At 36.7% G+C, this 11,485-nt stretch overlaps 1 long non-coding RNA gene across 2 annotated transcripts; it reads right to left on the bottom strand.

Moving 5' to 3' along the window:
• Positions 1 to 6,307: 6,307 nt before the first annotated feature.
• LOC141626303 (uncharacterized) lies at positions 6,308 to 9,410 on the bottom strand. 2 transcript variants are annotated; one of them, XR_012535907.1, is made up of 3 exons: positions 9,046 to 9,410; positions 6,681 to 6,836; positions 6,308 to 6,594 (listed from the first exon to the last, which is right to left on the bottom strand). It is a non-coding gene; the product is annotated as an uncharacterized LOC141626303 (long non-coding RNA). The 2 variants fall into 2 exon arrangements; XR_012535908.1 differs by having other exon boundaries at positions 6,681 to 6,820.
• Positions 9,411 to 11,485: the final 2,075 nt, after the last annotated feature.

Genomic DNA, 11,485 nt, shown 5'->3' with positions numbered 1-11,485 from the left:
TGTAAAAATAAATGGAAAGAGAAAGAAAGGGTTTACATTTAAGAGAAACAGAGTATTAAGTAAAACAAGGAGAATCATGTGGGAAATATCGGTATACTTCATCAAGAATTTGGATTATAACGAAATTATAATAATGAAATTGCTAGTCATAGACGAAATTGCATAAACAAAACAGAGATTAGAATCAACATTTGGTCCTAGCAATTTGGCCTAAGAACAATATCGAAATCGATATTCTCCTAATTGTTGCACCCAAAATGCTATGAGAAATGCCCTTGTTCTTGCTAGAAAGAGATCCCTAAAAATTGATAATTATTTTTAGGGTTTTAGTTTTGTGATGATAGAATTAGGTCAAAAAGGAAGTAAGTAAAATCATCTCATTTTCTCTCCTCTTAACCGTGTAAAAGGAGAAGAATTAGGGTAGATTTTTTTTCCCTTTTTTTTTCCTCTTCTTCGGTCAACAACCCAAACAAAAAATAAGGAGAGAAATCTTCTTATTTTTAGGTAGTTAACATATTGTATAAAATGTGTATATATTATCAATTGTCAATTATGTCAACATGTATTTAATAAGTCTACACACAACAGTTTGTAGTCGATTTATTAATACCGGTCTGTCAATCATTTATTATGACAATGTCGTATAATATATACTTTTAACTATAAATATCGCATATTTATAATATGCTAATTAAATATAACTGGTTACGTTTAATTACGAATTAACATCTTAATTCGTTTAAGCTAACATTATATACATTAATTAAATATAACAGTTTATATTCAATTTTTTATGAATTAACAATTAATTCGTCTCAGCTAACATTATTTAGTTGAATTAAATAATCGTCTCATCATCACATTGATTAACTGTTTAGTCAAATACATGGACTAACCTTTTACTCATATAAGGCATCAATGTGATTATATTTTCATACAATCACATCTCTCAAACACATTCTTTAGGTGTGACTTTTAGGGACCAGTTGATCACCGTCATCAGTATGATAATAACGTCAAACTTCTAGCAAGCCAACCGTTATTAAGTAAACGTTAATCAACTGATAAAATACTAAGTATACCCTTGTGAACCTATAAGAGATTTATATATGTTATCACACTAACTGTGGAGGACACAAGCTCCAACAAACTCCCACTTATCCTCACAAGTGTATGTGCGATACCGATTCTCATATCCTAAAATTTCTCCCACTCAATGTAAAACAATTTGCAAAATCCGTATTCACAAAGGTCGTATTTTACAAGTGATCAATATCAAGAGTGGTTTTCCCGACTAGAGAGTAACTTAACTGATAAACGAATCATCATTCGAGCATGGCCATGCATTTCAGTTACAACTCCTCGAGTGGCCCTGAGAAATAACTAAACCTGATAAAGGTTGGATATTTTCTTCAACTCGAATCCTGCAGATATAAGCACAATATGAAATGACCCAAAGTGAAAATCGCTTAGCCTCTGTTACGGTCGACCATGAGAAAGAAACCAAAGTCACCCAAAAACTTCCTTAATCTCAAGAGACAGTCGATAGTCAAAAGAATCGACTCTAGGAACATAATGGACGTCCAATCCACGATCTCGCACCGAATGTTTTTAAACATTTAGGACTCCATTACGTTGTCATAATTTGTCCTACGAGGTATCGCTATAACTCGCATCTGTGATCGATCTACCAACCGTTTGACTTATGGCTCGTTGAACCCACCATCAATCAACTTCACAATATAATAGCCAGAGTTATCAGCTCATGTAGGCGATTACGGACCAAAACAAATATAATGTAATTCAGTTCACTTTGTGGCGTTCAATGTTATCGTACAATCCACATGAAAAACAAAATATGAAATAATACGATGAAGTTATAAATAGCATATGAAAAAGATAATGTATCGAATCCATTAGCAACTAGTACAACTCAGGAACACGTTTAATTCCCATGAAAATAACGTGCCCTTCATGCTTATCATATTTCAATGGTTTAGTGAGAGGGTCCGCGATGTTGTCATCCAAAGCAATCTTGTCAATCACTATCTCTTCTTACTCCACGTAATCACGGATCAGGTGAGCCTTCCGATGTACATGTCTAGACTTGTTGCTAGACTTAGGCTCCTTAGTCTGGAAGATGGCACCTCTATTGTCACAATAGATAGTGAATGGGTCATTCGAACTAGGAACTATGGTTAGTCCTTGTAAGAATTGACGCATCCATATAGCTTCCTTTGCTGCTTCTGAAGCGGCATAGTACTCGAATTCAGTAGTAGAATCTGCTACAACATCCTGTTTGGAACTCTTCCAACTGACCGCAGCACCATTAAGAGTAAAGACGAATCCAGACTGAGATTAAGAATCATCTCGATCTGTTTGGAAGCTAGCATCTGCGTAACCGATTGCACATAGCTTAGTATCTCCTCCATAAGTCAATACCCAATCCTTAGTCCTCCGTAGGTACTTAAGGATGTTTTTAACAGCTATCCAGTGTGTTTCACCTGGATTGCCTTGGTACCGACTCGTCATACTCAATGCATATGCCACGTCTGGACGTGTACATATCATAGCATACATGATTGATCCTATGGCTGATGTATAAGGAACACGACTCATGCGTTCAACACCTTCAGGTGTCGTGGGTGACTGAGACTTGCTCAAATGCATCCCAGACGTCATTGGAAGGTTCCGCTTCTTGGCGTTGGTCATGCTGAACCTTTCAAAAATTTTATCTAAATAAGACTCCTGACTTAGTGATAACATCCATCGTGATCTATCTCGATAGATACGGATTCCCAATATGCGTTGTGCCTCACCCAGATCTTTCATCTGGAAATGGTTCTTCAACCATCCTTTTACCGAAGATAAGAGAGGAATGTCATTCCCAATCAAGAGTATGTCATCGACATACAATATCAAGAAAACAATCTTACTCCCACTCGACTTGATATATAAGCATGGTTCCTCGACCGATCGAGTGAAACCATACTCTTTTATCACCTGGTCGAAACGATGATTCCAACTCCGAGAAGCTTGCTTAAGTCCATAAATGGAACGTTTAAGCTTGCACACTTTCTTAGGATTTTCAGGATCTATGAAACCTTCGGGTTGTACCATGTACAACTCCTCCTCCAAATAACCATTTAAGAAGGTGGTTTTCACATCCATCTGCCAAATTTTATAGTCATGAAAAGCGGCAATCGCTAACATTATCCGAATGGAACGCAGCATAACTACGGGTGCAAAAATTTCATCATAATGCAATCCGTGCACTTGAGTGAATCCTTTTGCCACTAGTCATGCTTTATAGGTATCTGGTTTCCCGTCTACAGAATGCTTTATTTTGTAAAGCCATTTGCACTGAAGAGGTCGTACCTTGTTAGGTAAATCAACAAGATCCCATACGTTATTCTCATACATGGAGTCCATCTCGGATTGCATGGCTTCAAGCCATAGCTTTGAGTCGGAACAGACCATGGCACCTTTATAGGTAGCGGGTTCATTACTCTCTAGGAGCAAAACGTCATTTTCCTCGACCGTACCAATGTATCTGTCTGGAGGATTAGAGACTCTACCCGACCTCCTAGGTTCCTGAGGAATATTAACCGTATCATCAGTTCAAGGAACAACTTCCTCCATCTTTTCCTCGGTTGTTGGTTCTTTAATCTCCGACAACTCGAAGGTTCTATTACTTGACTTGTTCTCGAGAAATTCTTTCTCTAAGAACTTTGCACTAGCCGCAACAAAAACTCGATGTTCGGTAGGCAAATTGAAGTAATGACCAAACATTCCTTTTGGATAACCAATAAAGTATGTCTTGACTGATCGCGGGCCGAGCTTATCCTCGTGTCTCCACTTGACATAAGCCTTGCAGCCCCAAACCCGAATAAAGGACAAGTTAGGGACCGTTCCCTTCCATATTTCATATGGAGTCTTGTCGACAGCTTTAGACGGACTTCGATTAAGTATAAGAGCAGCTGACAAAAGAGTAAAGCCCCATAATGAATCAGGTACTAACGTGTGACTCATCATGGATCGAACTATATCAAGTAGTTTTCGATTTCTCCGTTCAGACACACCATTTAATTGAGGTGTTCCAGGTGGAGTTAACTATAAAACTATTCCACAGTCTTTAAGGTATTGATCAAACTCATTTGAAAGATATTCGCCACCCCGATCTGAACGGAGTGCTTTAACCTTTCTTCCCAGTTGGTACTCAACCTTATTCTGGTATTCCTTGAATTTTTCAAAGAACTCACTTTTATGCTTCATTAAGTAGACATATCCGTATCTACTCAAATCGTCCGTGAAAGTGATAAAATATCTATAGCCATCTCTTGCGGTGATTGACATAGGTCCACATACATCAGTATGTATGAGTCCTAGTAGGTCACTAGCGCGCATTCCAACACCTTTGAAGGAAATTCGAGTCATTTTGCCGATAAGACATGATTCACATGTGCCAAATGTAGAGAAATCAAATGTGCGAATAGTCCCATTCTCAATGAGTTTCTTTACACGTTTTTCATTTATGTGTCCCATTCGACAATGCCATAGATAAGTTTGATCTTTATCACCAACCTTTAATTTCTTATTATTCACATGTAATATATCTGTGGTTTGATCTAAGATATAAATTCCATCCATGGAAACTGCTTTGCCATAAACTATTTCATTAAAAGAGAAAATACAGCTATTGTCCTTTATTGAAAATGAAAAACCGTCTTTATCAAGTACGGAAATAGAAATAATATTCTTAGATAAACTGGGTACATAGTAACAATTATATAAATATAACTCAAAACCACTAGGGAGCTGGATTACGTATGTTCTCATTGAGACTGCAACAACTCGTGCTCCATTCCCGACTCGCAGGTCCACATCACCCTTTGCGAGAGGTGTGATGTTTTTTAGGCCCTGCAAATGATTACACAGATGAGAACCATAACCAGTATCAAGTACCCAAGTTCCGAAACTTGTATGGTTAATCTCAATCATATGAATATAAGATGACATACCAACAGGAGTGACGCGACCTGCTTTTATGTCCTCACGGTACACGGGACAGTTTCTCCTCCAATGCCCAGTCTTGTGACAATGGTGGCACTCCACGTTACCACCCTTGCTCTTTTCTTTGCCTTGTGAGCCACTAGTCTCACCAGGCCCACTCTTACCGTTTTCTGACTTCTTAAACTTTGGCTTTCCTACAGTTAGGTCGTCGTGAGCTTTGCCCTTACCCTTATTCTTGTTGGAAATCATGAGAACATCTTGCTTCATGCTCCCACTCAATTTCATATCCTTCTCGGTCTGTACGAGAAGTGAGTGTAGCTCATGAGGACTTTTCTTCATGTCATTCATGTAGTAATTTGCCCTGAAGAGGACAAAACCATCATGAAGTAAATGAAGCATACGGTCAATGACTATGCTCTCACTGATTTTGCAATCAAGTGCCTCCAGTTTCTCGACATTCTCAATCATGTTAAGAATGTGTGGGCTAACCGGTTGGCCCTTCTGGAGTTTCGCATCAAAGAAGCGACAGGTATGCTCATAAGTAACGATTCTCGGTGCTTTTGAGAACTCATTAGTGAGCGTGGTGAAAATCTTGTTTGCACCTTGGGCAATGAAGCGTCTTTGCAAATTGGTTTCCAAATTGGTTTCCATTGCAAAAATGAGTACGTTCTTTATCGCACCCGCTTCCATAACGAAGTCACACTAGTAGAAAAACCCCCTATAGTGGCGGTCATAAATGGCCTTTTTGTGGCGGTTTTAAGAAATTTTGGGTGCGCCGTATATCACGGGGTTGTTTATACTTTGCGGCGTTTGTACAACCGCCACGATAGCTTACTTATTGTGGCGGTTTTTAAATAAAACCGCCATTATAAGCTTAAATAAAACGACGGTTCTTACACAAGAACCGCCACTGTAACTCATATATAGTGGCGGTTATTGTTTGAAAAACCGCCACTATAGGTATTTAAATAATATCGCATTGCACCACTATAGGTAAGCACAACGACGGTTGTTTTAAAAGAACCGTTGTAAAAGATAAGCATAACGACGGTTGTTGTTGTTATACAACCGCCATTAAAGGTAATTATAACGTCGGTTGTTTAATGAAGAACCGCCATTAAAGGCGAAATATTTTTGAAATATTTTCTTTTTTCACGTCGTTTCTAAAGGAACCGTCGTAAAAATTATTTATATTATTTTAAAATAATAATTAATTTTCTACGGAAATTTCAGCAGCACCTCCCCATAAATTTCAGAATCCCAAATATTATATGAACAAAATGAGACCTGTCAAAAGAAATGTAACCACATTTATATTACTCCTAACACCATCACAAGTCCACCAACAAACTTACAACAACCACCAGAAGTCCACCAACAAACTTACATCGATCAATCTTGCATCACATCCACAAAAAAAAAAAACATCAATATCATTATTACCAATTTTGATGTATCAAGTGTATGAATAACACACGCCTTACTTGATAAACTAATCTACAAGTTCTCTAAACATTTGGTAGCCCACTCTTCTTTGATCTCATAAATATCGCCACTTGACATGCTTGATTCCTCCATAAGCTATAGTTAACAAATAGCTCAATTAGTAAGAATATAAATCAACAACTAGATAAATAAATCATACTAAGAACGGAAATAAAACATACCTTCACAAATTCTTCTTCGAAAAGTAAAAAGTTATGTTATACATCCACTTCATGACATAATAACCACACTCGTAATCCATTGGTTGTTGAGGACACTAAAATTTTCAATTGACGAGAATGGGTTCAAAGAATGCAAAACCCTGCGATTCACCAGTTCTATAAATAAAACAAACAAAAAAAGCTACTTACGTTAGCTTAAAAGCACAGAAACTCAAATCCAACACAAACGACGATAATTGTATCACTGTATGTCACTAGTAGGAAGAACCCCTACACAGGCGGTTCTAAATGACCTTTTATGGCTATAATAACATAGGCAGAGCGTAGAAAGGAACCAATATACTTGTCAAAATGCTACTGCCTCAAAGACGATCAGGTAAATTGAGATGGGAATGTCATAAGTCAGCAAACTACAAGAAAGAAAGACAGTGAAATTGACGATTCTTTAAAGAGTCGGGAGACTAACCAGGTATCTGGTAAGGTATCTGGTAACTGGTAAACAAAAACACACGTCAAAAGTTAAAATCTTAACTGCATTTGTAATCTTGTCATCGTTCAAGGGTCAAGGCAGAAATCAGAACACAAAAAACATGAAAAAAGAATTACACATTCCAGGAGTTATCAATCACATGTCACTAGAACAAATCACCAACAACAATAAGATAGCTTCATATGTCTTTGCAGTAGTATGAAAAGCTTCGCTTTTCCAACAAATTTCCCCCTTCGACTTATGTTTAGCCTCGCTTTTTGGTTACTGTCCTTAACTCAGTAGAGTTATTATGATTGATACCGCAATCATAAGATCGATTACCAGAATCTCAGTAATAAGGGAAAACATTCCAAAAGCAATTTCAATCGTTAAAGTACACATTTACTTTCCTTGATATGGTTTAGGAACGGGAAATTCCTGCTCTCTCCACCGGACCACCGGTAAATTGGATGAAATATTTCCCTTCATGAAGGATAATATAAGTAAAAGAGGAGATATCTTAACTGAAGTTGCATTAAAACATTACTATCAGACGCAACTTTGTATTCACTCTGCTTGAATCATTTGTTTACTTTTATTATTTATCTTTCACGAAAAATACAAAAGATAAAAAATTGACTGCGACAGAGGGAGTAGTAGTTAACGCTCTAATACTCAAAAACAATATAAAATCTTTCAGATTTGGCCAGGGGGAGTACAGCATTATTACTACCAAAGCAGTATCAACTACCAAGAGGTATCTAATAAAGTCGAGGCAACATTATCAACCATATCCCACAAGTGAATTGGACGAAACTCCGAAATTTGTCGACCTAATGTTGCAAAGTGATGTACAGCATCAACAACAATAACAACAACAAAATTTAGTCAACTGACAATGACCAAGAAGCAGCAACTAAAAATCCTCACTCCTTGTTCAAACACCAATAGTGTCACCACTAAGGGTGTAATGGGTCTTCCCCTCGTTGCCAAGACCCCTGAAATGGCTCGACTCAGCTAGGAGGAAGTGAGGCGTGCCATGCCCCATGAAAAATTTGAAGCCAATCTATGTCATATATTCAACAAAATTTCAAAATTTGTCAACATTGAACAAAATCAAATGTCTTAAATTATGCCACTTCTTGTGAAATAGCATGCCAGTGAACGGATAAGGGGCTAACAAGGGCTATTATTAGTATGTGCCTGTGTGGTGAAATGAATAGTCAAGCAGGCAAATAGAAGACAGAAGAGGAGAAAAAATAGATTGAAGACGGGATACTATGCAGATCCAGGAGCTACATGTCAATAACAGTTTTCACAATTATATCATTGTTTGCGACATCTTAATACGATAAATTACGATCAAAATCATCCTCCCAATCAATCATCATTCGCTTCCAATAAGCATGCCAGTCTATTTCCCCGTTCTCTATAGTTGTTCTACTCTCCCTCTCGACTCACTCTTTTGACATTAAGTACGGTCAGCAATTGTACACAAGGAAGCTGTTACTACATGATATATAAAGACGCTCCTCAGTTCCGAGAAATTTTTAGTATGACAGGACTTCATGAGACTCAAAAGACTTGAAGGATGAAAGTGGCCTTAAACCCAACCATCAGGCTATTGCATCAGAAAGTGGAAAGGCAGGAAATATTTTCCTAACCATCAAACTTCTATGAAAATGAAGAGAATGCAATTCATTAACAAATCAGAACCAAGAAGAACAAGACACTACAACTCGACACAAGATAAGCCCCAAAACAAGTAATTCATAATTCAATAATTCAATAATTCATAATTCAATAACACAATAATACAATAACGATTAATTTGATGATAGTGATAAAGATTTAATGAAGATACTGTAATTGCAATTAAATATGACCAAACGGTACCTTTGATGTTGTTGCGGATAAAGAGCGGTGGCTTTGTATCGTTGCTTGTGCGGTGTAGTCGAAAAATAGGGCTGCCGGAGTTGAAATGATTATTGAATTGAGTGGCTGCCGGAGTTGAAATTTGAATTGATTATTGAATTGAGTCGAATAATAGTCGATGTAAACGGAAACAACAAGTTCTGGGGAACTTAAACAATTGTATGTCGGAGGGCTGCGTGAGGAAAGCAGGTTTTCGATTGCCGGAATTGAATTGTGGGGGGATGCGAGGTTTTGGCGGTTGAATTGAAGAAGACGAAGCAGCAGCAGCCAGCAGGTTTACGCGGTTGGATAAATCGTGTTGCTGAAGGGTTTTGCTTTTTTCGGAGGTTTTAATTTTTGTTTTTTAAACCTTTCTATTAACGTCGGTTTTAGTTATAAACCGACATAAAAAGATATTATGGCGGTTTTTTACTCCAAAAAATTATAAATTTGTATAAATTTTTAGCGTCACTTTTAACGTCGGTTGTTAATAGAACCGCCACAATTGAACTATGGTGGCGTTTCTTATTTAGAACCGCCATAAAAAGCTTATGTTATCACGACGGTTCTTACTTAAACCGCCACAATAGACCTCCTATATACAAAAATATGTCCTTCCCGCCAATTTATTGGGCTTTTCGCGTCGTTTCTATTAGAACCGCCACGATAACTGCGTCGTGATAGGGATTTTTTCTACTAGTGTCACTATAAGCAATTGACTCATTAGCTCTTGAATTGGGGCATGGGTTTGGCGGTATTGGCTCAGTTAAGTACTTGAGCTTACCGTCAGCAATGGGAGCATTCCGTAATGATGCCTCCCAGTCCGCAAAGTTGGACCCGTCATTTTTCAGTCGTGTGAACTGATTCATGTGGTCCATGAAAGCTTTTAGCCAGGACTCGCGTCCAAGTGTGGCACTTGGCATAGGGATATCATTTTTTTCAGCCATTTGTTGTAAGCAGTATTATCAATATAAAACGAATTCTACACTGCGAAAAGAAGAATAAAAAATAATAAGCATACTCATCGTTATGATTTAAGTCTAATGCAAAACTGTTATAAGCGAAGACTCAAGCATTTATACAATTGACCTCCCTCAAGAATTATATAAATGATCCCAAGACTCAATTATCTGTAAATTGATAAGCCAACCTCTTGGCTAATTCTACTGTTAGAATTCTTGGTTGATAAATTTCTGTAAATTCTATCTATAGTCCATCATAGTCACGAGAAACTCTTCGGACTATAATGTTGAGGTAAAATAAGTCAACACAAACTACTTACCCAACGTAGAAGGGGTCATATGGAGAGTAAGGTCCTATATGCCTACCGACGAAGAAGGGATTCATAGTTGTTTGCCCTTATAAAGACTAGTCTTAATTTTAGTTTTAGCGGAAGATCCCATCAACTTTATTTTAATTCATTTTAAGTGAACTAATATCTAGCATGCGAGAATGAATAAACTAAGATGATGGCTTAAAATTGTGTGACATCTGTATGTCTATGAAAACTAACATTCAAACTATATGAGTCAATTTTCATGCATATTAGTAGTAGGTGGTTTGGTTTAGGCGGAATATGATGCACTAATTATCATGCGAATGAAAAGCAACGAGAATGGAAAAACGTAAAACAAAAAAAAAGTCCTAGTGTGGCCTATCTACCAAAAAGAACATAAATACAACTTTGGAATCCTTCCTTGGACCCGAGAAGCTTGTCTTGATGTTCCATCTTGGTCCATGTAGTGGGAGTGAGCAATCCAATCTCCATCTTTAGTCTTCTCAAAATTACAATTAAAATTACAAAATAAACCTATTTACATTCTAATTTCAAAAACATAATACTAAAGAAAACCAAAAGGAGATTCGAGATCTCAAAATTACATTAAAATTATGTTTCCATCATTACGAAAACATAATTAACTAAGGCCACACTAGGTAATACAAATTACAACCGATTGCAAAAACCGTAAATAAACCATTCAATCGATTCATACAACTAAATAAAAGCATCAACTATAAATTAACCATTCAAGACATAATTCCTTAATTATGTAGAGTAATTTACCCAAACCACCTATTTTATAATTATCAAAATTATGTGACAATTCCTCAATTACTCACAATAATTCCAATCTTAATTCACATTAGCTAGTGATATGAATTAATCCAACATTATTTTAAACCTCTTTAAAATAATTGGGTATCTTGAATTTGTGAACCTTTTCACAACAAATAATCATACATTATAAATTTAATGTATAATCAATATTGGCCAAAACAAAACAAAATAAAAAACAAAAACGAAATCCTTTTTTTTTTGTTCTTGGCATAATCACACACAAAAAAAAATTCTCTTTCTTGCTCTCAGCATTTTGAAAAACAAAAAAAGCAGTTTTTTTATTTTTTATTTTAAATGCCCTCG

Source organism: Silene latifolia, chromosome Y (assembly GCF_048544455.1).
Source record: "Silene latifolia isolate original U9 population chromosome Y, ASM4854445v1, whole genome shotgun sequence".
Taxonomy (NCBI): domain Eukaryota; kingdom Viridiplantae; phylum Streptophyta; class Magnoliopsida; order Caryophyllales; family Caryophyllaceae; genus Silene; species Silene latifolia.
This window is presented reverse-complemented; position numbering and strand designations above follow the sequence as displayed.